Source organism: Mus musculus, chromosome 14, assembly GCF_000001635.26.
Source record: "Mus musculus strain C57BL/6J chromosome 14, GRCm38.p6 C57BL/6J".
Taxonomy (NCBI): Eukaryota; Metazoa; Chordata; class Mammalia; order Rodentia; family Muridae; genus Mus; species Mus musculus.
The window spans coordinates 46855017-46882841 of NC_000080.6; the positions used below are offsets into that span (position 1 = coordinate 46855017).

At 43.8% G+C, this 27825-nt stretch overlaps 1 long non-coding RNA gene across 1 annotated transcript; it reads right to left on the reverse strand.

The window, feature by feature from the left end:
- Positions 1-23943: 23943 nt before the first annotated feature.
- Positions 23944-27783, reverse strand: Gm34934. The gene is made up of 2 exons (XR_383407.3): positions 26724-27783; positions 23944-26155 (listed from the first exon to the last, which is right to left on the reverse strand). It is a non-coding gene; the product is annotated as a predicted gene, 34934 (long non-coding RNA).
- Positions 27784-27825: the final 42 nt, after the last annotated feature.

A 27825-nucleotide genomic window follows, 5' to 3' on the forward strand; every position in this document is an offset into this window, starting at 1 on the left:
TGGGGCTTGCGTGTCACGTTTAAGTGCCATTTTCTTTTTAAATTTTTTCTTTTAATTTTATGTTTTTTATTGGATATTTTCTTTGTTTACATTTCAATTGTTTCCCCCTTTCCAGCTCTCCCCTTCAGAAATCCACTATCCTATCCCCCCAGCCTTCCTCTATGAGGGTGTGCCTCTATTCACCCACCCCCTTGCATCTTCCAGCCCTGGCATTCCCATACACTGGGGCATCGAACACCCTCAGGCCCAAGGGCCTCTCTTTCCACAGATATCCAACAAGACCATCCTCTGCCACATATGCCGCCAGCTTCATGGGTCCCTCCATGTGTATTCTTTGGTTGGTGGTCCGGTCCCTGGGAGCTCCAGGGGTTCTGTCCTGTTAACACTGTTGTTCCCTCCATAAGCTGCAAACCCCCTCAGCTCCTTCAGTCCCTTCTCCACTCCTCCACTGTGGACCCTGTGATCAGTCCAATTGTTGGCTTTGAGCATCCACCTCTGTATTTGTCAGGCACTGGCAGAGCCTCTCAGCAGACAGCCATATCAGGCTTCCGTCAGCAAGCACTTCCCAGCATCCACAATAGCGTCCAGGTTTGGTGGCTGTATATGAGGTGGATCCCCATGTGGGGCAGTCTCTGGGTAGCCTTTCCCTCAGTCTCTGCTCCACATTTTGTCTCCATATTTACTCCTGTGAGTATTTTGTTCACCCTTCTAAGCAGCACTAAAGCATCCACATTTTGGTCTTCCTTTGTTTTAGGCTTCATGTGGTCTGTGAATTGAATCATGGGTATTCAGTGAGTACATACCACGTGTGTTCTTTTTGAATTTACCTCACTCAGGATGATATCTTCTACTTCCATCCATTAGCCTAAGAATTTTATGAATTCATTGTAATAGCTGAGTAGTACTCCATTGTGTAAATGTACCACATTTTCTGTATCCATTCTTCTGTTGAGGGACATCTGGGTTCTTTTCAGCTTCTGGCTAATATAAATAAGGCTGCTATGAACATAGTGGAGCATGTATCCTTATTACATGTTGGAGCATCTTCTGGGTATATGCCCAGGAGTGGAATAGCTGGGTCCTCAGGTAGTACTATGTCCAACTTTCTGAGGAACTACCAGACTGATTTCTGGAGTGGTTGTACCAGCTTGCAATCCCACCAGCAATGGAGGAGTGTTCCTCTTTCTCTACATCCACGCCAGCATCTGTTGTCACCTGAGTTTTTGATCTTAGCCATTCTGACTGGTGTGAGATGGAATCTCAGGGTTGTTTTGATTTGCATTTCTCTGATGACTAAGGATGTTGAACATTTCTTTAGGTGCCTTTTGCCCATTCGAAATTCCTCAGTTGAGAATTCTCTGTTTAGCTCTGTACCCCATTTTTAATAGGGTTATTTGGTTTTCTAGAGTCTAACTTCTTGAGTTCTTTGTAAATATTGGATATTAGCTCTATTGAATGTTGAATTGGTTAAGAGCTTTTCCCAATCTGTTGGTTGCCATTTTGTCTTCTTGACAGTGTCCTTTGTCTTACAGAAGCTTTGCAATTTTATGAAGCCCCATTTGTTGATTCTTGATCTTAGAGCATAAGCCATTGGTGTTCTGTTCAGGAACTTTTCCCCTGTGCCCATGTACTCAAGGATTTTCCCCAGTTCTCTTTTATTAGATTCAGTGTATCTGGTTTTATGTGGAAGTCCTTGATCCACTTGGACTTGAGCTTTGTACAAGGAGATAAGAATGGATCAATGTGCATTCTTCTACATGCTGATCACCAGTTGAACCAGCACCATTTGTTGAAAATGCTGTTTTTTTTCCACGGGATAGTTTTAGCTCCTTTGTCAAAGTTCAAGTGACCGCAGGTGTGTGGGTTCCTTTCTTTCCATTTATCTACCTGCCTGTCACTGTACCAATACCATATGGTTTTAAATACTATTGCTCTGTATGTAGTACAGCTTGAGGTCTGGGATACTGATTCCCCGAGAAGTTCTTTTATTGTTGAGAATAGTTTTTACTATCCTGTGATTTTTGCTTTTCCAAATGAATTTGAGAATTGTTCTTTCTAACTTTATGAATAATTGAATTGGAATTTTGATGGGAATTGCATTGAATCAGTAGATTGCTTTCAGCAAGATGACCATTTTTATTATATTAATCCTGCCAATCCATGAGCATGGGAGATCTTTCCATCTTCTGAGATCTTCTTCAATTTCTTTCTTCAGAGACTTGAAATTCTTGTAATACAGATCTTTCACTTGTTTGGTTAGAGTCACTCTGAGATATTTTATATTGTTTATAACTATTGTGAAGGGTGTCGTTTCCCTAATTTCTTTCTCAGCCTATTTATCCTTTGAGTAGAGGAATGCTACTGATTTGTTTGAATTAATTTTATATTTGGCCACTTTGCTGAAGTTGTTTATTAGCTGTACAAGTTCTCTGGTGGAATTTTTGAGGTCACTTGACTATAGTATCATATCATCTGAAAATAGTGATATTTTGACTTTTCCTTTCCAATTTTTATCCTTTTGACCCCCTTTAGTTGTCTAATTGCTTTAGCTAGAACTTGAAGTACTATATTGAGTAGATAGGGAAAGAGAGGGCAGACTTGTCTGGTCCCTGATTTTAGTGGGGTTGCTTCAAGTTTCTCTCCATTTAGTTTGATGTTGGCCACTGGTTTGCTGTATATTGCTTTTACTATGGTTAGGTATGGGCCTTGAATTCCTGATCTTCCCAAGACTTTTAACATGAAGGGATGTTGAATTTTGTCAAATGCCTTTTCAACATCTAATGAAATGATCATGTGGTTTTTTTTTCTTTGAGTTTGTTTATGTGGTAGATTACATTGATGGATTTCCGTATATTGAGCCATCCCTGCATCCCTGGGATGGAGCCTACTTGATCATGGTGAATGATCATTTTGATGTGCCCTTGGATTCAGTTTGCGAGAATTTTATTGAGTATTTTTGCATGGATATTCATGAGGGAAATGGGTCTGAAGTTCTCTTTCTTTGTTGGGTCTTTGTGAGGTTTTGGTATCAGTGTAACTGTGGCTTCATAGAACAAATTAGGGAGTGTTCCTTCTGTTTCTGTTTTCTGGAATAGTTTGAAGAGTATTGATACTAGGTCTTATTTGACGGTCTGATAGAACTCTGCACTAAATCCATCTGGTCCTGGGCTCTTTTTGGTTGGGAGACTTTTAATGACTGCTTCTATTTCTTTAGGGGTTATAGGAGTGTTTAGATGGTTTATCTGATCCTGATTTAACTTTGGTGTTTGGTATCTATCTGTCTAGAAAATTGTCCATTTCATCCAGATTTTCCAGTTGTCTTGAGTATAGGCTTTTGTAGTAGGATCTGATTATTTTCTGAATTTTCCTCAGCTTCTGTTGTGATATCTCCCTTTTCATTTCTGATTTTGTTAATTTGGATACTGTTTCTGGTTAGTCTGGCTAAGAGTTTACCTATCTTGTTGATTTTCTCGAATATCCAGCTCTTGGTGTGGTTGATTCTTTGTATAGAGTTCTTGTTTCTACTTGATTGATTTCAACCCTGAGTTTGATTATTTCCTGCCGTCTACTCCTCTTGGGTGTATTTGCTTCTTTTTGTTCTAGAGCTTTTAGGTGTGTTATCAAGCTGCTAGTGTATGCTCTCTCTAGTTTCCTTTTGGAGGTACTCAAGAGCTATGAGTTTTCCTCTTAGGACTGCTTTCATTGTGTCCTATAGGTTTGGATATGCTGTACCTTCATTTTCATTAAATTCTAAACAGTCTTTAATTTCTTTCTTTATTTCTTCCTTGATCAAGTTATCATTGAGTAGAGCATTGTTCAGCTTCCATGCATAGTGGTCTTTCTGTTGTTTTTGTTTCGATTGAAAACCAGCCTTAATCCGTAGTGTCTGTTAGGAGGCATGGGATTATTTCAATCTTCTTCTATCTGTTGAAGTCTGACTTATGACAGATTATATGGTCATTTTTGGAGAAGGTACCATGAGGTGCTGAGAAGAAGATATATTCTTTTGATTTAGGATGAAATGTTCTATAGATATCTGTTAAGTCAATTTGGTCCATAACTTCTGTTAGTTTCACTGTTTCTCTGTTTAGTTTGTGTTTCCATGATCTTTCCCTTGATGAGAGTGGGGTGTTGAAGTCTCCTACTATTATTGTGTGCAGTGTTATGTGCACTTTAAGCTTTAGTAAAGTTTCTTTTATGAATGTGGGTGCCCTTGTATTTGGAGCATAGATGTTAAGAATTGAGAGTTCTTCTTGGTAGATTTTACCCTTGATGATTCTGAAGATTCCTTATATTTTTTGATGACTTTTAGTTGAAAGTTGATTTTATTCAATATTAGAATGGCTACTCCAGCTTGTTTCTTGGGACCATTTGCTTGGAAAATTGTTTTCCAGCCCTTTACTCTGAGGTAGTATCTGTTTTTGACACTGAGGTGTGTTTCCTGTATGCATCAAAATGCTGGGTCCTGTTTATGTATCCAGTCTGTTAATTTATGTCTTTTTATTAGGGAATTGAGTCCATTGATATTAAGCAATATTAAGGAATAGTGATTGTTGCTTCCTGTTATTTTTACGTTTGTTTTGCTATCTTCTTTTGGGTTGGTTGAAAGATGATTACTTTCTTCTTCTTCTTCTTCTTTTTTTTTTTTTTTAAGGGTGTAGTTTCCCTCCTTGTGTTGGTGTTTTCCATCTATTATCCTTTGTAGGGCTGGATTTGTGGAAAGATAGTGTGTAAATTTGGTTTTGTCATGGAATATCTCGGTTTTTCCATCTATGGTAATTGAGAGTTTTGCTGGGTATAGTAGCCTGGGCTGGCATTTGTGTTCTCTGAGGATCTGTATGAGATCTGCCCAGGAACTTCTAGCTTTCATAGTCTCTGTTGAGAAGTCTGGTGTAATTCTGGTAGGTCTGCCCTTATATATTACTTGACCTTTTTACCTTACTGCTTTTAATATTCGTTCTTTGTTTTGTGCATTTGGTCTTTTGATTATTATGTGATGGGAGGAATTTCTTTTCTGGTCCAATCTATTTGGAGTACTGTAGGCTCCTTGTATGTTCATGGACATCTCTTTCTTTCTTTTTTTAAGATTTATTTATTTATTATATCTAAGTACACTGTAGCTGTCTTCAGACACTCTGGAAGAGGGAGCCAGATCTCATTTCGGATGGTTATGAGCCACCATGTGGTTGCTGGGAATCGAACTCAGGACCTTTGGAAGAGCAGTAAGTGCTCTTAACCGCTGAGCTATCTCTCTAACCCGGACATCTTTCTTTAGGTTAGAGAAGTTTTCTTCTATAATTTTGTTGAAGATATTTACTGGCCCTTGGGAATCTTCACTCTCTTCTAGACCTATTATCCTTAGGTTTAGTCTTCTCATAGTGTCCCAGATTTCCTGGATGTTTTGTGTTAGGAGCTTTTTGCATTTTGAATTTTCTTTGACTGTTGTCTCAATGTTTTCTATGGTATCTTCTGCACCTGAAGTTCTTTCTTCTATCTCTTGTGTTCTGTTGGTGATACTTGCATCTATGACTCCTGATCTCTTTCCTAGGTTTTTATCTTCAGGGTTGTCTCCCTTTGTGATTTCTTTATTGTTTCTATTTTAAGATCCTAAATAGTTTTGTTCAATTCCTTCACCTGTTTTTTTGTGTTTTCCTGTAATTCTTTAAGGGATTTTTGTGTTTCCTCTTTAAGATCTTCTACCTGTTTACCTGCGTTCTCTTGTATTTCTTTAAGGGAGTTATTTATGTCCTTCTTAACATTCTCTATAATCATCATGAGATGTGATTTTTAAATCAGAGGCTTGCTTTTCTAATGTGTTGGGGTATCCAGGTCTCACTGTGGTGGGAAAACTGGGTTCTGGTGAGGCCAAGTAGCCTTGGTTTCTGTTGCTTATGTTTTTGCTCTTACCTCTCTCCATCTGATTATCTCTGGTGTTAGCTGGTCTTGCTGTCTCTGTCTGTGTCTGTCCCTCCTGCAAGTCTCTGTGCCAGTACTCCTGGGAAACCAGTTGTCTCTGGGAGGAATTTGGGTATGGAGAGCTGTGGCACAGGGTTAGCTCTGGGGTGCAGACAGAAACCAGTAGAATCCTGTGCCCAGCTATTCCTTGGTTCTTATGTCCTGATGGTTCTAGGAGGGCCCCTGTTAGGCCAGGAATTTGAACAGAAGTGGTGGTCTTACCTGTGCTCGCAAGTGTGTCAGCACTCCTGGGAGACCACCTGCCTCCTGGAGGTATTTGGGTATGGAGTACTGTGGCACAGGATCAGCTCACGTTGCAGAAAGTAACTAGAAGGCTCCTGTCCCAGGCTGCCCCTTGGTTTCTTGTCCTGGGGGTTCTGGGCAGGTCCCTCTGAGAAGAAGTGGTGGTCTTACCTGAGCTCACAGGCTTGTCAGAGCTCCTGGGAGGCTAGCTCTCTCCCTGCAGTATTTGTGTATGGAGTGCTGTGGTACAGGATCAGCTCCAGGCACAGACAGAAACCGGAAGCTAAATGTCGTTTCTCCCTCAGATACAGCACTTGCAAGAAAGAGCATTTGTCCATTTTATAAACAACTTAAACTTTCTCTGCATTCAGTAGCCATGTAATAAAGACCTCCTAGAGTAGGGCGTGGTGGTGCATACCTTTAATCCCAACACTTGGGAGGCAGTGGCAGGTAGATCTAATTCCTGCTCATCCTGGTCTACACAATGAGTTCTAGGACAGCCAGAGACAAGATGTGAGAGCCTGTCTCAAAACAAAAACACTGTACCTTCTGACTCTGGACTGCAGTGGAGCAGACAGAGCTACTGACCTCAATATTGTGTGCTCAAAAGGGACGTGGAGGGTTGGCTAGAAGCAAGCCCCGTGCCTATTTAGTCTGTCAGTGGAGCAAGATTGTCCAAAGTGCATTCCGTGCTGTAGCCAGCAGCATAGTCGGGATGCCCAATCCCGCTCCACCCTATCAATCTGGGGACATTCTCCGTGTTTGCCTCCATCCTAGCCTAATGTCCTTTCCATGTCTTTGTACCAGGCTGTCCTAGATGCACTATTGCTTCCTGTGGAGGTACAGTTTTAGTAACTGCAATTATATTAGTAATGTTATCCTATTTTTCATAGGGGTTTTTAATGGAGTAAAATATATGCCACATAGAATTTACTGTTTTAAGCATTTGTAAATGTAAATACAGTGGCATTAAGTATATTTGCACCACTGTATAGCCGTCATCACTATCTGTTTACAGAACTCTCCATCCCAAGCTCTATTCTGTATCCACTTAGCACCAGTCCCACTCCACTCCACCCCACCCCCAGTGTCACACTGCTTACCGTGACATCCATGGACTGAGCTATCCTGGTGACTTCACACAGGCGGAGCCACCTGATGATTTCAAGGTTTGTGCACGCTGCAGGCCACGTTACACTTCACACTTCTTTTAAAGCCCAAGTCAGAGTTCACATTTCAATACCCATTTCCTGTTTGATCGTTTTTTCCTGCCGTCAGTGGTATAAGATGAAGAACTTATGACATAATCAAGTAAAGCGGCACAGATTGTCCCATTAGCACTAATTTTTAGTTATTTTATTTTATTTTATTTTGGAGACAGGGTCTCTATAAAGTCCTGGCTGGCCTGAAGTTCACGTTGTTGACTAGCTGACCTCAAACTTAGAGATCTGCCTGCCTCTGCCTGTGGAGTACTGGGATTAAAGGTGTGCATCACCTCACCCAGTTATACATTTTATTTTTAAGATTTATTTTATGTATATGAGTAAACAGTCGTTGTCTTCACACACACCAGAAGAGGGCGTTGGATCCCATTACACATGGTTGCAATCCACCATGTGGTTGCTGGGAATTGAACTCAAGACCTCTAGAAGAGCAGTCAGTGCCTGCTGCTGCTGTTGCCGCTTGGGGGAATTTTAGGTTACAATGTTGCAAAGGTGATGTACATTCAATGGAAGGCTTACTTCAAATGTTAGGTGCTCTATTTTCCTGGGTTAGGGATCCCCAACAGTCACCACCACAGGGCATGGCATCTGCAGGAGGCACAGCTCGCAGCCACACTGGTGTGCTGCACAGTTACTGAGCGGACTGGAAGTACTCAGTGCACGTTCTGTGTGTGGTGTTTTCAACTTCCCTTTTGTTGATCAAGATAGAACTCCTCAGAAGGAGCATTGTAGGTGGTGACCTTGTATTGTTTGTCTGCTTTTCATAACTTTGTTGTAGTAAAATATATGTTACATAAAGTTTACTATTTTAAGGCCTTTAAATGTAAAATTCAGCGGTATTAAGTATATTTATGGACTCCTAGAGGCTTAAGTCAGAATTCGCCGTGAACAATGACACTGTGTGAACACATCTGTAAAAGCCTTCGGTTTGAGTACATTATTAGAAAGAAAACATTTGGTTCTTTGATTCCGTGAAACCCCAAGTCAGGGCAGACTTCACAGGTAAGAGCTACTTCCACCTTCAGCAACTCCGTTCTCAACATGGTGCCCGCTGAGAGTCCCGAATGTCTGAACAAACTCTTAGGACGGGTCGGAGCTGTCTCTTAAGCACTACACACAACCTTTGAATTCTCCCTCCTGGCGTTCGCCTGTTTTGTTAATGCTTTTTTATTAGTTTTGAGAATGAAGAGCTTTGTTGAAGCTTGTCCTTGAAGCTTGTTTGGACAAGGTGGGAGAAAATTATGTCAATCTCCTGCACTTATAGTAACTCAGGCTGGGCCCAACTCTGCTCTCAATAGCATCCTAAAGCCATTTTCCAGGTCCTGAATGCTGCATTCTCTCCCCAGTGACCACGTCTCTGTCTTTCTATACTGTTTTCATCTTAAATCTTTGTCATTATGGCCTCCATTCCCTAGGCTCTCAGACAATCTCATAATTCATTACCTTGCTTCTGAGTTCTCTGTTCAGCTGTTTCAAATGTACTTTCATCTTTTGTTTTCCTGGCCTCTTCACATTCTCTGCCCTCCAATTCACAAACTTGGCTTAACGCAACTGCGATTGGTATGTATGTGCACATGCGCGTGTTTTGTGTGTGTGTGTGTGTGTGTGTGTGCACCCCCACACCCCCTGTGCACACACATGCTTGCGTGTGAAATGGCATTTTACTTTGTAGCCCTGACTGACCTAGAACTCACTGCGTAGCCCCGCCTTCCCCACATTTGCAGCAAGCTTCCTCCTTCGCTTCCTGGGTGCTGTCGGTGTGCACCACCATGTTTGGCTTCAGCTGTGCCTGACCAGTTTCCGGAGTCCACCGTGAAGCCACCATCTCAATGATATCTGGTCCTTCAGTGTTCTCGACAGCCCTTACCAAAATCTCCATCGCTTCTCAAACCTCTTCTGCTTTTCTTAGCACCTGTGTCCCATAGCACCAAACACTTCCAGCAAAGGACCTACCCAAACTTAGGTCTGTTGGGGTTCAGGCCCAATTCTGCTATTATTCCTCCTGCATACAATGGTACTAGACCGACCCACAGGCTGTTAAGAGGCTTACACCAGTGAGTGTGAAGTGTGTGGGGGGCTAGGCATACTGCAGAGCAAACTATGTGTGTCAGTGGCTTTCCTGGCATTATTTTGCTTAGCAAAGCAAGCAGACATCCTCTTTTTTCCCCAAGACAAGGGTGCATTCTATTTACTTTAAGGTTCACTTTCTACTTGCATTTTTGATCTCATCTGTGAGTGTTCCTGACATGTGACAGACAATCTGCCTTGCTTGGGCATTGGGCATATAAGCAAATCATATAGCAGATGAAAGGCCTGGCGTTGTAGCCTACATTCTAATATGGAGAGGCTAGTCAGTAGAGGCTGCAATGGACCCGACGGAGGCAGTGCCATGGAGAAGACAAAGTAGACATGTGGAGGGTGGCAAAGCGGAGGGGGGAAGGTGGGGTCAAAACATCAACCGCACTACTGAGGGAGGTCTCTTTGGGCCTTTTAGAAGGTACCTGAGGGTGGCTCGGAGCCATGTGATGATATAGGTGAGAGGCCATCGTGGTGACTAGGCTGAGAGTTGCAGATGGGGACAACTAGAAAAAGAGCAGGTTTGGAGCGAAAGACTTTTGGTTCTATTAAGTCTTATATGGTAATCCAAAATCTAAGTGGAGCTGTCAAACAGGTAAATATACTTACTACTCTATAGAGTGTAGAAGCATGGTCCACCTGATGACAGAAGATTAGGGTCATTAGCATGGTGTTTGAAACCACACAGCTTCTGGGAGAGAGCATTGGTATAGACTGACCTGTGGACTAGGGGGTTGGGCATCCTAATATTTAGAGAGATCAGGAGCCAGTAGATTAAGAAAGAGTGGAGAGAGGAGAACACAGGAGAGGTCTAAATTTATTTGTTTGTTTGTTTGTTTGTTTGTTTATTGTATATGAGTACACTGTCACTGTCTTCAGACACACCAGAAGAGGGCATCAGATCCCATTTCAGATGGTTGTGAGCCACCATGTGGTTGCTGGGAATCGAACTCAGAATCTCTGGAAGAGCAGTCAGTGCTCTTAACTGCTGAGCCATCTCTCCAGCCCCCGGAGAGGTCTATAGTTATCTGTTTGTACTCCACCACCCAGAGAACTGTCTAAGACTTTCATTGTACTGCCCTCGCAGGCTCTGTGGCAGGGATTACACATGTTATGTTGCAGATTGTCTTGCTTGGGATATCTTTTGAGAAGATGTGAGAGGTCATGGGTAATTTAAAGGCCCAGGGGCTAAAATCTCAGCCTGTGATGACTCAGAAACTGAGCTAGAAAGTGTGGCTTCTCCATGCAACTTGGGCTCTGTTGTGCCTGTGGCTTCAGGAAAGTCAGCTCTCTAAACTGGAACCCAGGGCCCTAAGGAATGTGTTGGCAATGATTGTGCCTAAAGTTGTATGATCTAGACACACACACACACACACACACACACACACACACACACACTATTTAATTATCATCAAGTATAATAGTAGCTTGGCATGCTCATAATGTTGTACACCCATTGACAATCAATTTCAGAGATTTTTTCATTACTCAATAAAAGAAGCCATTTGTCTGTCAGATCAATCCCCATTCCCCTGTCTTCTCCTCCTAGCCCTAGGCAAGCGCTAACCTGCTTTCTGCCTTTATACAGTCCCCTATTCTAACAATTTCATGAGTAGAATCACATGCAAATGAAATGGCATTTATGGTCTTTTATGGCTGGCTCCCATCTTGTCACGTGTATCCAAGGTTCATCCATGTCACATCATTAACCACTCCTATCCATTGCCAAAGTGTATGCCCTTGTGTTCATTGTATCCTTTGTGTCCATCCACCCACCAGTGGGTGAGCATGTGGCCTCTTCCACCTCTTACATGTAGTATGTAAGGAGAGTAATGCTGCAGAGAGTGTCCAGGCACACATTTATTTGTATGTGCACATGCATTTTCATTCTTTTGTTATATACTGTGGGGAAAGCAAGCCAACTCTTTTAGGTTAGTGTTTAGGGTCTGAATGAAACACAAATGACAGAATATCAGGAATGAAGACATTTTAATGGTATACATATTGGAGATCACAAAGAAATATGATCAAGGGCTGGAGAGATGGCTCAGTGGTTAGGAGTACTGGCTGCTCTTTCAGAGGACCTGGGTTCGATTCCCAGCAACTACATGGTGGCTTACAAACACCTGTACTCCACTTTCAAGGGATCCTATGTCCTCTTTTTGGCCTCTGAAAATAGATTATACATATGGTGCAGATATATGTGCAGGCAAAACATATGAAACAAAAAAGGAAGAAATGTGACCCAAAGGAGTAGTTTAACGAGTTGGGTTCGTGGGGCTGGCACACTATCTCACCAGTAAGTCTGAGTACTCACTGCTCTTGGCAGAGGACCTGAGTCTGGTTCCCAGTACCCACATCAGAGCAGTCATTCACCCAGGACTCCAGCTGTAGTTCATTTGACACTTTGGTCTGCAAGAGAACCTGCACACAGACACATAAGCATAACTGTGATTATAAAAAGAACTTGGGTTCTGATAAATGAAGGGGACATAGAGAAAGGTTCTTACATGAAAATGACCTTCTTGTTTTGAGACGGGGATGTGTGTAGCCCAGGCTGGCCGTGAACTGCTGATCTTCTGCTTCCACTTCCCCAGAATTATCTGTGTTTAGGAAAATGACTTCCAGGACAGGCAAATGTTCTGTAGTTGGGAAATATGAGAGAGATGGTTGCTTAAAAACAAACAAACAAACAAACAAACAAACAATCTCTCCGGGTACGGTACTGGAGACTACCACTTCCAGTGCTAAGTCACCTTCCTTGAGATGGGAGGGGACTTACAGCAGTTGATTTTTTTTTTTAAAAGAAAGCTCTGTTTCCATTCAGGAGAGAGACCAGGAACTCATGGTTTCTAAGTACCTTTTGTGCCACATGGTCAGGACATCTCAATAGTGCCAGCTGGTCATATGGTAATGTGTAAAACCTTTTGAGGTCTTAGTGGCTTCCCAAGGCCATTGAGACACTTCACACAGCAATGCACTTGGGTGATGGGGAGTGTTTCAGTCTCACTATACCCTCAGGATATTCGTTGTTATCATTTCACAGCATGACTAGCTCGTGGGTGTTCATTGGCATAAGTGTACTTTTTTATTTTTTTCTAGTGAAAACAATGTGTAAAGGAATTTACCACTGTAACTACAAGTCATGTGAAGTCTATTCACACTCAGAGCATCAGGTCGCCAGTACAGTTTTCATCTCCAGAAATCAAAAACCTATGCTTGTGAACTCAGCCCCCTACACACAGCTCCCGACAACCATTGTCCCGAGGCACTGGTCTGGCTTTCCTACTTGCATTTCTTTGGTGAGCAGATGTTGACTGTGTATCTCTTCTTGTGTTTTTTAGCCGTGTATATCCAGACTTTAAAAAACAATTAATTGTGTTACTCTTGTGTGTGTGTGTGTGTGTGTGTGTGTGTGTGTGTGTGTATGATGTCTGTGTCAGGGCACGTGTGTGGTGGTCAGAGGACAGCTTTAGGAGCTGGTTCTCCTTCCACTGTGGTTCTGAGATCATGCTCCTGGCTTGCTCAGCATGCATTTTTACCGATGGAGGCATCTTGCTGGCCCTATCCACATCTTTTACTCATTTAAAATGGTGCTGTTTGGCTGTTATTGAGTTGTAAGAGATTTTGACTATTTCTGGCTTCAAGTCTCTTATATGCTATTTGAGTTATCTTTCCTTCCTTCCTTCCTTCCTTCCTTCCTTCCTTCCTTCCTTCCTTCCTTCCTTCCTTCCTTCCTTCCTTCCTCCCTCCCTCCCTCCCTCCCTCCCTCCCTCCCTCCCTCCCTCCCTCCCTTTCCTTCTTTTCTTCTTTGTTTGTTTGTTTTTGAAACAGCATCTTTCTATGTAGCCCTGACTGTCCTAGAACTCACTCTGTAGTCCAGGCCGGCCTTGAGCTCACAGAGATCTGCCTGCCTCTGACTCCTGAGTGCTGGGAATAAAGGTATGCTCCACCACCACCTGGCTTTTTTTTTCTTCCCATTTTCTTAATGGTGCGTTTGAAAAAAAGTTTTACAGTTTTTGTTTTTTGCTCTTTTGTGTGTGTGGGGGGGTTACAGCTTTTTAGATTTTTTTTTTTAATTATTCACAAGCACTTTATTCCTTTTGGTGCCGTTGTAAATGTAAGTATTTTCTTTTGTTGTTGTTCTCCTGTCTCATGCGCCTCTTCTTTTCCCTCCCCCTCCCCTGTGTGTACACATGCACGTGTGTCCTTGTATTTGTATGAGGGAGTGGGCTTTGGCTCTTGTGCACCTCTTCTTTCCCCCTCCCCCCTCCCCCCTCCCCTGTGTGTACGCATGCACGTGTGTCCCTGTATTTGTATGAGGGAGTGGGCTTTGGCTGTTATCCCAGTTACTCTCCATTTTATGTTTTGAGATAAGAACTTACTGAACCTAGCATTGAAATAGGATCTGCTATTTTTGCTAGACTGCCTGGGCAGGGGACCTTAAGGAGTCACCTATCTCTGCCCTTGTGATCCTATGTGTGTTACAGGTATGTGTTGTTGTGTTTAGCTATGTGTGCGCTGGGGATCCAGCGGAATATGTTTTCTTTGCCCTCTCTTCCCTCTCTTCCTACTTTTTCTAGCTAGGTTTCCTAAAATGCATGTTATGTAAAAGTAAAAGTGAGCAGAGGGAGCAACTTTTGCTTGTGCCCGGAGTTCTATATCCCAGCTTGAATGCCACACAGAGTTGTTTCTTCCCTTTTTCCCTTCTGGTCAAAACCTACCCAGGGTCAAAGGGAAAGGCAGATTCCTCTTCATGGAAACGATCTTAATAATTTAAATAATTTTCAGTTACTTTTAAAAGCCATCACCAGTTAGTTTCCTAGATACTGAGTACAAAATCAGAGAGGGGAGAGTGACAGATGTCAGTCAGATGCTGCACACTAGTGTCCCATGGGATCTGGCCATTGGCTTTAGCAGTGCAGAGCTCATTTGTGGACTGTTTTTCAGGAATGATGAAAAGCTCTTTGGGATGAAGTCTGGAATATGTATGGAAGGTAGAAAATGGAGACAGCAAGTGAAAACAATCCCTTAGAGGATTTTTATAGGAAAAGTGGGAGGGGGTGTGAGCTTGCTGGTGTTTAATTTTAGGATGGGAGCAAACACCCTTGAAGGTGAATGCTGGTGTGATGCTCCCGCAGAAGACTCAGTGCTCTGTAGACTCGGCTAGTCTCGAACTCATAGATCTACCTGCTCTGCCTCTGGAGTGCTGGGATTAAAGGCATGTGCCACCACCACTCAGCCCTATTTTTATTTTTTAAAGCTACTTTTGACTAAAATATTTCAGTGACTTCTTTCACCAACAGGAGAAAATTCCAAATTGTACCTGACCTCTTGTAGGTTCTTGCCTCTGTTACCCTGTAGGCTCATCCCCTGCTCTCTCCTTCACACCACACTCTAGCTATGCAGGGACCATTCCCATGTCCCCAACATTAGAATCACCCATACATGCTGTTCCTTCTTTCTGGCCAACACCTAGCCGTCTTTCAGGTCTGGCTTCTGTCACTTCTGGAATGCTTTGTCCCATGTCCCTTAGTATGATGCTCTGCTTAAGCTCATCTGCACTTAGTATTTTATGTCTTTTAAAAAATATTTATTTGTTTGTTTGTTTGTTTGCTTATTTAATGTATGTGAGTACACTGTCGCTGTCTTCAGACACACCAGAAGAGGGCATCGGATCCCATTACGGATGATTGTGAGCCACCATGTGGTTTCTGGGAATTGAACTCAGGATTTTTGGAAGAACAGTCAATGCTCTTAACCACGGAGCCACCTCTCCTGCCCTGAATTTTATGTCTTGTGTGCTTGTTTATGTCTCTCTACCCTAACACGCTAGGACTGTTTGGGACAGGATCTGGCTCAATCCTTATCTGAGCTTTCATTGCTTTTCACAGAGCTCACCATTCAACAAATATCTGCTGAATGAGTAAGTGCATCTTAAGAAGGAGCCTTGGGAACTCCTGCGGCAATTTTTAATTGAGTGATATGACCATATTTACATCTTAGGAATCCGAGCTTTGGAGGTGGCTCAAGATATGATATTGGGAAATAGTTAGAATTCATGGTTATTTTTACCTACACAGATGTTGAATTTTACTAATGTCAGATTGGCCGTGGACCGTGCCCAACACTTATAAAGGAACACATACACTGGCAGAAGTGCTTAGCATTTGAAGTGGGAGTTTGAGGCAGAAAAAGGAGGATTTAGATAATATTGCAGTATCCCAGATGAGAAGATTAAGGGTCTAAACATTTCGTTGTTGGCCTTGTAATGAGTGGTCTAATTTATCAACTGTCTCATCTAAGGATAATCATTTTAAGGACACTGTGTGCTTCTGGCTTGGCAGAGGGAGCGACTGTGAACTTGGGAGCGCATGTCTACTGCTTTGACTTGAGTCTGGTTTCCAATGTCTCATGTGTTCAAATTTAAGCCCTCAAAGGAAGGCTTTAAGTGGTCAGGGATTTAATCCAACTATGGTATTTAAAGGTGGAGCCTTTGAAAAGGATTAGGACAAATAAACTCCTCAAGATTGAATTGTGGTGGCTTTCTAAACAAAAAAAAAAAAGGTAGGATCCAGGCGGTGGTGGCGCACGCCTTTAATCCCAGCACTTGGGAGGCAGAGGCAGGCGGATTTCTGAGTTCGAGGTCAGCCTGGTCTACAAAGTGAGTTCCAGGACAGATAGGCTATACAGAGAAACCCTGTCTCGAAAAACCAAAAATCAAAAAAAGGTAGGAAAAGAGATCAGAGAACACACATGCATGCATGCATACACATACACACACACACACACACACACGCACACACACACACACACACACACACACACACACACACACACACACACATACACATATACACACTCCTAGCCTTGTACCACATGATGCATGAACTGCCTGGATGTTCATCAAAGCTACCATCAGATGTGAGCCCTTAGAACTTTAGAAGCTGTGGGCTAAAATATCTTATTTTCCCACTAAAGGTTCAGTATAGTGACAACAGCAGCAGAAGGACTGCTGTGTCCATTCTTCCATTTAACTGTTGGCCCTGGTAACTGTTGGTCCTGGTGGTTAGGTTCCATCTTATTTGTGCCTATATTGTATTTACTCAGTCATTCAATAACCCATCTACTCATTCATTCATTCATTCATTCGACACTCTACTTTGACCTATCTGCAGTTCTGGAAAGGACAAGATACCAGAGGTCTTTGCCCTCCTGGGACCTGGGGCAACTTTAGTTGCAGTAGTACCAGAGAAAGCCTTTCTGAAATCACTTGAGTTCTGAGTATTTAGAGACAATGGCCTTATAAGAGACCAGTCACAGCGGTTTGCTTAAAGGACAGACGGTGTGAAGACCAGAGGGAAGAAAGACCTGTGTGGTGTGAAGAACAGAGAAGAGGCCTGTATGACTGGCACCAGATGAGCAAGAAGGAACAATGTGGTTCTGGGTGGAGTGGACAGGCTGGCCCTGAACATGGGCAGGGGTGAGTGGGAGGAGTCTTCTCAATGGGAAGATGGGAGATGGGGAGACGATGTATTTTGAGTTATACATTCAAAGCCTGAGGGAGGGCGATGTTTGGGGAAGAGTGGAGAAGCAGGTTAAGAGTTCAGTCTTAGATGTTTTACACGTGAGAGGTAATGTTTAGCCTGTTTTGTTTGCTTTGTTGAATTCGTTGACGATCCAGGCACTTCATCTGAGTTTGTCTTACAGAAATTCTGCAAATAGATACCATGTACGAGACTGGGTCGGGTCCCAGGAGGAAGAATAGAAATCAGATATGTTTTCTAAGCGTTCAACACTCTGCACTGTGCAGGGTGCTGGCGGTTAAGCTTCTACCCTCCCTTCCCTCCACTCCCCACTTTTTCTCTTATGGATATGGTATTTTGTATGCATGTGCACATTTGCATGTGTGCAGGCACACGTGTGTGGGAGTAAATGTGTATGGAGGCTGTACACCGATGGTGAGACTGTTGCTCACTCTTCCACTGTACTCCATGAAGCAGGGTCTCTTAGTCACTACAGAGCTCGTCCACCTGACCAGACTACAAATCTCTCTCACCAGATTACTGTCTCTGCCTTCCAGGGCTGGAATTGTGCTTTAACCACCATGCCATCTCCCTAGTATCCAGCTGTCTATGCTGGGCTTCATGATTCTGAAGTTAGGACACAGGCAACACCATGCATGTATTGTCAGATGCCTCTGTGAGACTTCCAAAAACAGAGCAATTGCAGGAGACAGGAAGGAAGAGATGGTTCCCCCTTTGTCTTAGTTCCATTTCCTGTTGTCCTGGGAAAGTATCCCGACAAAAAACAACCTCGTGGGGAAGGAGTTTATTTTAGCTCACAATTTGAAGTTTGTTACAACAGGGAAGCCAAGGGTACAGGAACTGGAAGCTCCTAGTCACATCCAGTTCAGCCTGGAGAGAGACAGAGAGAGAGAGACAGAGAGAGACAGAGACAGAGACAGAGAGATAGAGGCAAAGACACACACACAGAGAGAGAGAGAGACAGAGAGACAGAGAGAGGCAAAGACACAGAGAGACAGAGAGAGAGACAGACAGAGACAGAGAGACAGAGGCAAAGACACACACACACACACAGAGACAGAGAGAGACAGAGACAGAGAGACAGAGACAGAGGCAAAGACACACAGAGAGAGAGAGAGAGACAGACAGAGACAGAGAGACAGAGGCAAAGACACACACAGAGAGAGACAGAGACAGACAGAGACAGAGAGACAGAGAGACAGAGGCAAAGACACACACACACACACAGAGACAGAGACAGACAGAGACAGAGAGACAGAGGCAAAGACACACACACACAGATAGAGACAGAGACAGACAGAGGCAAAGACACAGAGAGAGAGAGACAGAGACAGACAGAGACAGAGAGACAGAGAGACAGAGGCAAAGACACACACACACACAGAGACAGAGACAGACAGAGACAGAGAGACAGAGGCAAAGACACACACACACAGATAGAGACAGAGACAGACAGAGGCAAAGACACACACACATACATACACACACACATACATACACACACAGGGAGAGAGAGAGAGAGAGAGAGAGAGAGAGAGAGAGAGAGAGATACACACCTGCCTAGCAGCACCCACAGGCTCTCTCTTGGTTTCCATCAGTCTGGGTCCAGTCTATGAAGTGTCCACCTCAGTCAACCCAATCAAGATACCCACCTCCCACAGAGCAACCTGATGAGAGCCCACCCCACTGAGACTCTCTTCTCTTTATGTCAAGTTGACAGTTAAAACCAACCACCACAAGTCATATCCCTAGTCTCTGTCACGGTCACCTCTAGAAGCAGCAGCAGCCACCGCCAGGTCCAGAGGACAGTTTTTCTCATTCCCCTAAGAAGTCCACAACCCCCCACCCCCACCCAGTCCAGCAGCAAACTTCCTTCCCGTTAGAGATCTGAGCATTTCCGCTCCCTAGGGCTATTCATCTGAACTTGTACATCTTCATAAGGGTAGCTTTGTTGATCCCTCAGCGCTATGGCTGGTCGCTGCTTCCCGGGACTGTTACCATCTATTTTCCAGTTCCCAGATAACGGTTCCATGTTCATAATCTCTGAGAAGGATTATGCCTCTTGGCTGGATTTCAGTCAATATAATTAGCTATAATCTCATACAATCCTGACAGAATTTACTGTGGTAGACAGAAAACTGAGATGAAAAGGATTAAGTAGTTAGCTCCTAACACACAGCTATTTGGTGGGAGAATTGGGGTTTGAACTGAGTTCGCTTTGCCTAGGGCATGGGCTCCTAGATGTCCCCAGGCTTTTGACGTAGTGACTCCACCTTGTGTTCTGCAAAGGTCATGCCCAAGAACCACATAATCAAGTTACAAATAAAGATCAACACACACACACATGTTTTATGATTCTGTGCTAAGTAAGCAGCATCCTGGGATACCTGTGGCCTGTGGACAGCAGGTTAAACACACCCTTGCATCTCATTACCAGTTGCCTTTCTGTGATGCCCGAATTACATATACGTGACGCTCCAGTGTGGAACTGAGTGCACCATTTCCAAACTCTTTAATTTTAATTGCTTTAATCTGTAATCTCAAAATACATGCCTGGCAACACCACCACCACAAGGCCTGTGAACTATGGCTTCTAGACTGAAGTAAGTGTGGGAGCCACCACATCTGTACTTAGCAGAAGAGTCACGGTGGGCATTAGTCTAACAAAGGCTGGACAGTCTTGCAATAAAAATCTAATATGGACTGGATCAGTCTCTCATAAACTTTCTTATGGGGAACACCTCAACAATGGGCCGCTGTAGTTTGGATATTGTATCCCCAATGTTCCAAGTGCTGAGAGCTTGTTCCCCAACCTAACACCACTAGAGTTATGAAACCTTTCAAGGTAGGACCTAGAGATTGAAGGGATGGCTCAGTGGGTAAAGCAGTTGACTTGCAAGCATAAGGACCCGAGTTCGGATCCTTAGTAACACCTTTCATGCCAAGTAGGTGCATCAGCCTGTCTTGGAAAGCAAAGGTATGGCTGAAGGTATAACCTGACTAGCTATATTAGAAGATCTGGGTGAACAAAGTGGAGACCAAAGGAGGAAAGCTCCTGATGTCTGCATCAGAGCTCAACATGTACCTGTGCACACACACATTCCTGCACATATATCATATACAGACACAAACTGGGCAAGAGTGGATTTAAAAAATATATTTAAAAAGAAAAGCAAAAATGGTGAGCCCCAACGAGAAGTCTTCAGGTCATTTGAAGGACAGTAGGGCTCTTGATAGGACAGGAGGGCTCAGGCCTGGTTCTTTCACTTCCTGGCCAAGAGAAGAACTGTTTCTATTCTGTTTTGTGCTTCACTGTGGTCCCAAAGCCATGGAATGGAGCAGCTCAGTCATGGGTGGAGTTCCCTGAAACTGTGAACCCAGCAAACCTTTCCTCCTGGGAAGTTGGTTGCATCACATTGTCTTTTATACCAACAGACATCTATAGGAAGGATCGGTCATCATTAAATCTAATGAAGCCTGGGCAACGGTGGGGCCTGCCTGGGAGAAAGTATGGACCGTTCCTGTCATGCAGAGATGACCGTGTACTCGGAATCTTAGGGTCTAAAATCATAGCTTTAGGTTTGTTCTTCTGTTTTGGAGGTCAACTACTTAAAACTATGAGCATATTTCACTTATACGTTCAGGTGGAAAAGAGTCAGGAAATTCTTTTCCTGTTATTTTTTTTTCTTGAGACTTGTTCTTGCTATATAGAAAATCATATGGCTATAGAGCAAGTCCCTGGCTGGATTACAGGTGTGCACCACCAGGCCTGTGCACCACCACTCGCTCTGGGGCAGAAGGAATTGATGACCTCCAGTAGGAGCTATGTCTACCTCTTTCCTTGGTGCCAATCTAAGGACGGGCCTTTTCCCACTTCTTAGATCCTGACCCATATAGATCCTGCGAACAGGATTCGCAGTGCTTACAGTTAACCTTCTGACTGCATCTATCCAATAGTTTATGACACATTATGAGATGTTCCGCTGTAAAAATTATAATTAATGCTTCACACATTTGTTTATTTTTAAGAAGTGTGAATCTATCTGCATTTGTCTTGGAGACTGAGCCTCATTTGCTTGTATTTTCCTGAATTTGGTTAGCATTATCAGTTAATTGGCTTGAATTATATTGTTTACAAATCTGTCAAAAAAAAGACAGTGTATTTAAGTCTTTGACGGGAAAACAGAGTCAAGCTTTCTCATCTGACTCTATTCCAGGGAAGATGCTCAGTGCTTTCTTCATGGGATGTGCAGCCTCGCACGCTGACTGCCTGCTCTCTTCAACTCTCCGAGCCAGGGGCTGGAGACAGCAGAGAGGAAGGACTGAGGGGCTGATGTGTGTTCCAACTCGGGGCACTATGCTAAACCAGCCATAGAAGACAAATATTGTTCCATTCCACTTATATGAGATGTCTGGTGTGTTCGGGTTCATACAGGTGGAGTGCAGAAGAACTTACAAATTTGCTATGTAGTTGAAGATTTCCTGCCTTTACTTTCCAAGTGCTGCAGTTAAAATCATATACCACCCTATCTGGCTTATGTGGTGCTGAGAATTGAACCCACAGCCTTGTGGATGCTAGGGGAGCTCTCTTCCATCCCAGCGACATTCCTAGCTCACATTATTATTTCTACACATACACATGCACACAACAGTTCTTTTCTTTTTTGAGATGATTTCACTACAGAGGTCTAACTGGATTGGAGCTTGCTATATAGACTTTCTGGCCTCAGACTCACAGAGGTCTGCCTGCCTATGCTTCTACAGTACTGTATGTGGTATATGCCTATGTATGAACGTGTGTGGAGGCCAGAGATCAATGTTGGGGTCCCCTTATGTGCATTTCCCCTTATTTTCCTGCCCAGAGTCTCTCTTTGACCCTAAAGCTCACAATTGGCAGAGGCTGGCTGACCAGGGAGACTCCCTGAGATCCTCCTGCTTTTGCCTCTCTGGGCTGGAATTACAAACAAACATGCTTGCACCCAGCTTCTCAACGTGGTGCTAGGGATCTGAACTCAGGCCTTACTTTGTCCACTGAGCCATCTCCTCTGCTCTTTAATAATACTTTCCAAGAGTAGTATGGGTACTCATTAGTGAGCTGGTGTGTGCATTTGTTGGTGTACCTATATGAGTAGTCTTGAGGTTGATGTAGGTGTCTTTTCTCAATTACTTCCATATTTATTTCTTGAGACAAACACCATGCTCTCTCAACCTCACCTCAGCATGAACATCCCTTAATGGAGATGTTCTCTAGAGCCACAGGGGCATTGGTACATTTAACGAAACCAAGAACAAAGTCAATACAAGCTAGTTTTCGGCCTGTGCTCAGTTTCCCACCTGTCCCCCAAATGTCTTCTTTAGCTATTTTTGCAAATCTGAATGCAATAAAAAAGTACACTCTGCCTATGGTTGCTATGTGCCTTTTGTCTCTTTTAATTTACTATTCTTCTAGGTCAGCTATCTTGGAGCCTGTCCCTGTTTCTGGAGTTGTCTGGTTTTTCTTCAGTTGCATTCAACATTAAAACAAACACACACACCCACTGTGCTCTGTATTGTGCTCTTCTCTCCATTCCATACATATCCACCATTGCACACATATCCACCATTGCACACATATCCACCATTGCACACATATCCACCATTGCACACATAATCCACCATTGCACACATATCCACAATCACACACATATCCACTGTTGCACACATATCCACCATTGCACACATATCCACTGTTGCACACATATCCACCATTGCACACATATCCATAATCACACATATATCACCATTGCACATATACCCACTATCGCACACATATACACTAATGCACACATATTTCTGATGGAGAAAGACAAATTTGTTAGCTCCTCTTAACTCCATTCACCTTCTTTCAAGCAATCTTAATTAATGACAGTATTTTCTAGGCATCATTGTAAGCAATGTAGATGTACTGAGGAATTTATTAGTCATAATGGCACTGAGGCTGGGTTATTACCAATAAAGCTGGGGCTCAGGTTGGGAAATGACTTAGGGCTTACAGAAAAATGAATCTCATTATAGCAGTTTTCAAGAATATGTCTTGGTTGTTCCTTTTCTTCTCCTCTTCTTGGCCCTCCTATCTCCCTTGGGCTCCCCCTCCATCCCTAATTCCTTTACACTTCCATGGTACAAATGACATTTGTATCTTTCTGAGACTAGCTCACCTTACTCAATATGATCCTTTTCAGTTACAACACTTATTTCTGTAAATTTCATCGCTTCAGTTTTCTTGACAACTGAGTAACATTCCCTTGTGCGTATATGTCATGCTCTCCTTACCCAGTCATCATTGAGGGACAGCTAGGCTGGCTCCATTCCCATGCTATTGTGAACAGAACAGCAGAACACATGGGTGTGTGGGTATCTCAGTGGCAGATACAGTATTTTGGGAGAAGCTCAGGAGTAGGGAAGCTGGGTCACACACTAGTTACCTCTTACCCACTTTGAAGGACCTGCCCCCCCCCAGTCTGATTTCCATAGTCGCTGCACTAGTTAATACCCTACCAGCAGTGGATACATCCTCACACTCTGCAGCCTTTCCAGCCAGCACTTGTCAGTTGCTTCCCTGATCACAGCCATTCTGCTGGAGTGAGAAGGAATCTCAGAGTGCTTTTGAATTTTCCTGACACAAATAGAAGAACCGTTTCTTTAAAAATGTTCAACCTCCTTACCCATTAGAGCTGACTTTCTTAATCACAAAAATAGAACTGTAAGATAGATTTTGGAGCATAAAATTTCCAGGCCATTGTATAGCATTGGCCTATTCCTATTGAATCTCTTACTGTAAGGATTTCTAAATGTTGAAAAGTTGGAACATTAGCTGGCAAACACTCAGTACCCATCCTACCCTTGATACTCTGGCTATATTTGTTCACATGTTAATTTACTTATATGCACCTCGAGGTGTCCATTAATCTGTTGCATTTGGAAGCACTGTTCTCAAATATAATTTACTTTCAAAAACATGTGCACTGAGGTAGACATTTGAAGGTTTACTGACCCATGATTCTATTCTGTTCTTGCTATTTCAAATGATGCTGAAATAAACATTTTTTTGTCTATCTTATACTTTAATACTGTTTGTCTTACACTAATAGTGCTTTTACTTTAGAAGAGTTCTAAAAATTGTATTACCAGGTCATCCAGAAAGGGATATTCCTAACTTAGAGACCATGGGATGGCTTGCTGCTGACACTCAGTTGCAAGATGGAGGAGGGCCTTTGCTCGCCTTGTCTTACCTACTGCCAAAATGAATGTGGACTTAAAACACACAAACATGGACTTCTCCAGAAACCATATGGATACAAACAATATCTATACATCCACGTCTTACTGGCTGTCAGCTATGTTTAAAATTTTGTCCATCTCGGCTAAAGCAATTCATTCCATTAACACTAGCTCAGACTCAGAAGGTAACAGAACCATGGTGGCTTTCTTCATTTCCTGTCAGAAGGCCTGCCTCTTTTGGGCTTTCTCAACTCTGAATCTTGCCTCAACATGACCCACTTGATACTGCATATGCGTGAGTGTGTGTTTAGTGTGTGTGTGTATGCATCTGTACATGTATATCACAAATACACTTCGGGCTTTCAGTTAGAGAGTCAAAAGATCACTGCTTCTCCTACCTTCCAATCCCTCTGTGACCAGCATAATGCTCTATATTTGATAAGTGCTTCTTGTTGAATGAATTAGTAGATCTATTGAAAAGGAGCCCAAAGAGGCAGAAAATGCTCAAAACCTAGTCTTTATATGCCAACCTGAAGAATCTGAAATGTAAATGTTGTCTGGACTGTCAAGGAAGCTAAGAGCTGAGGGGGGGAGCCTGGGTCCTGACCGTAGGAAGAGACGGTAGGAAGAAGCCCAAGGGGCTCAGCATCTGTTGCTGGGAGGGGCAGACCTAAGGTTTACAGTGCAGTGCTCCCTTCTCCTCTGTGGTGCTAGGAATCCAGTGCAGGGCCTTCAGGCTGTGGGACAGCGCTCTACATGAACATCATCACTGCAAGTCTTAAGGACATCTAACTTGGGGACGGCAGTCGTGAGCGCATGCAGCATGTTGTGTTTTCATTTCTAAGCTTATTGTAGAAAAGAGAGAAACAAGACAACCATCCTCAGAAGCCCTACCTTGTTAGGGAAGAAATCACACCTTACGGTAATATCACACATTTTTATATGCCATATACAATGAATATTGAATATTTATATTTTCTTAATATATTAAATAATTACAAACGTTGAGGAATGTAGATTTCGTTCATATAATTCTTTATATGGTAAATACTCCTCTGTCATATAAGCTTCCATGTTGGATGAAGATTGCCATCTGTCTTTAGCATTCCTTCTTGAGGACCCAGCACAGAATAAGTGTCCCATACATACTCATTGAATGGTTGGGTGAAAAGTGACCATATAATTTATGCAGAGATTTGCAAATGTTTTCCAATTCATGAAATAGACAGCTCTAATGCTTCTATAAATTTATCTGATGTGGGTACTCCCCCACCCCCCCACCCCCACGTTGTGTGTCTTATGTTTTTCTCACCCTATTTTTAAAGACAGTCTTTCTCTAACTTTGCAGCACACTGTCTTGGCTAGGCGGGCTTCCGGGAGGCTTCTGGAAGTAGACGTGGGCACTGTGGAGTCACACTGTCTCTCAAGCTTGCAAAAGGTGCTTTACTTACTGGGCTGTCTGGTAATTTATCTTACTTCTTCTAGAAGCGTCATCGAAATGACATAAACGTAGGCTCTTCGGGGATACCTACTATAATAAAACAATAGTCAGAAATCCTCTTCTGCCCTTGTAAGTATGGAGCTGACCCTTTTGGAATCAATCATCGTTCAAACACCTGAACATTTTAGTTGTTTTCCAGGGATATTATTTGCTAAGCAAACACCAAGAGAAGCAAAAAATGCAAAATCATGCTGAACAGCAAGACTTCAAAGATGAACTAAGTATGACACTGGTCCCTAGGTCAAAGGCTGCCGTCAGAACCACGCTTCTCCCGTAGGTGGCACTATCTTCTTTCGTCGCCTTGCTTGCAACTTTACTCCCGTCTGCCTGGGCCCTCTGCCTTACTAGCCCTGTTTTAAGTAGCAGAAGACAATAATTACGTTATTGGTGTATCTTTGGTTTTCTTTATCAATAACAACAACAGTCCATTGGGGTACGTCTAAAAACCTTGGCTGAGTTAGCACCGCGTGGTCCCATCTCTCAGTGTCTTCCCCATTTCCTGGCAGAAGTACTACCAAGGAATAGCTGGGGGTTGGGGGGGGGCGGGGACTCTATAAAGCTGTCCTGCTTCTTTGATAATAATAATTTAAAAAAAAATCAAAAGTCAAACACTGACTCCGGGACTAGTGTTTCCTAAATAGAGCAAACTATTCATCAAGTTATGCGGATACCTCCCCTAGGTGGTTAATAATGAACTTTAAAAACTTCACACACTCGGTTGTGATGGAAACATTGGCAAAACATTGTGCCTCCCCACAAGCCCTTTCACTACCCTAAGAGATGGGAGGTGTTGTCACACTGACAGGACCTACACGAGACAGACATGAAATCCGAGGAGCAGGGTAGAAGAAAGGATTGGAAATCCAGATGCTAGTGTGGGAGCTGAAAGGTGGAGGAATAAGGCCTTGGACACTTTACCTTTAAAACTGTGCTAGCTAGAGCAGGGCAGACCCACGTTTGCTTTTCCAGCTCTCGTTTATAAATGCTCCCAAGTCTCTGGAAAACAAATTCGAAGGCTCGGTGTTTCTTCTGAAACAGGCTGGATTTTGGCCAGTCCCTTTGTGACCGTTCGCATTAGAAGATGCAGAAATGTCTAGGCTTTAGGGTATTTTTAGTCAACCCTTCTTTTGGGTAATTGACCCATGCAAGCATTTTATAGTAGGCGACCTAGAGCTTCCAGCGACAAATCCCGGCCCAGCCTCTGGCCCCGCCCTCTGCAGGCACAGGTGAAAGCCGCGTCCCCCAAACTCCGTGGTGCTGACAGGTGGTCTCGCCACGCCTCCCCGTCGCCCAGGGCGCCTGGGGCCACAGCTCCAGGCCACAAGCCACAGCCGCGCGCCAAGCATAGCTTGAGATCAGGCTCCCGAAGTCCGCCTCCTCCTCTCGGGAAAGCGAGGCCTGAGGCGGGTATGGAGGACTGCAAAAATAAAGGGCATCCAGCGCCGGACTTGGGCTGAGGGTGATCGACCAGGCTCTGCTTGCTTCTCCTAGACAAGGGCCTCGTGGAGCACCGCGGCCAGACACATCTAGCCCTGCGCGTTGTGCCCTTCGCCGCCCTCTGCTACTTCATGCGTCCCAGACCCCAGGAATCCGTCCAAGCCCCCAGAGACAGTGACTCCGGGTGTTTACGGTCTACACCAGTCAGTCACCCACGGGACCAGTCAGCCACCCACAGGTCCCAGGCCAAAGGGTCACTGGACCTGGGGAGCCACATTCCCAAGGGCGAGCGGCGGGTGGCAGCACCGTTCTCGCTCCAGTCCAGCTCCGTTGGGATTCACTCCTGTCCCAGCTCCGGAGGCTCCGGTGCCCTGGCCGTTGTAGAACACGCGGGTGGCAGCCGAGAGGAATTCACCCGGACCCCTCCCCTTCCCCAAACTTCTGTGTTTCTCTACGCAGATCTTCCAATCTGCGCTCTTCCGCTCCTCCCACTTGGCTCCCTCCTCCTCTATGGCCCGGGCTTAGGAATCCGTCCCTCCCCCCAACCCGCCGCCCGCCGGGCCCGGGGATCCTCCCCCCCTCC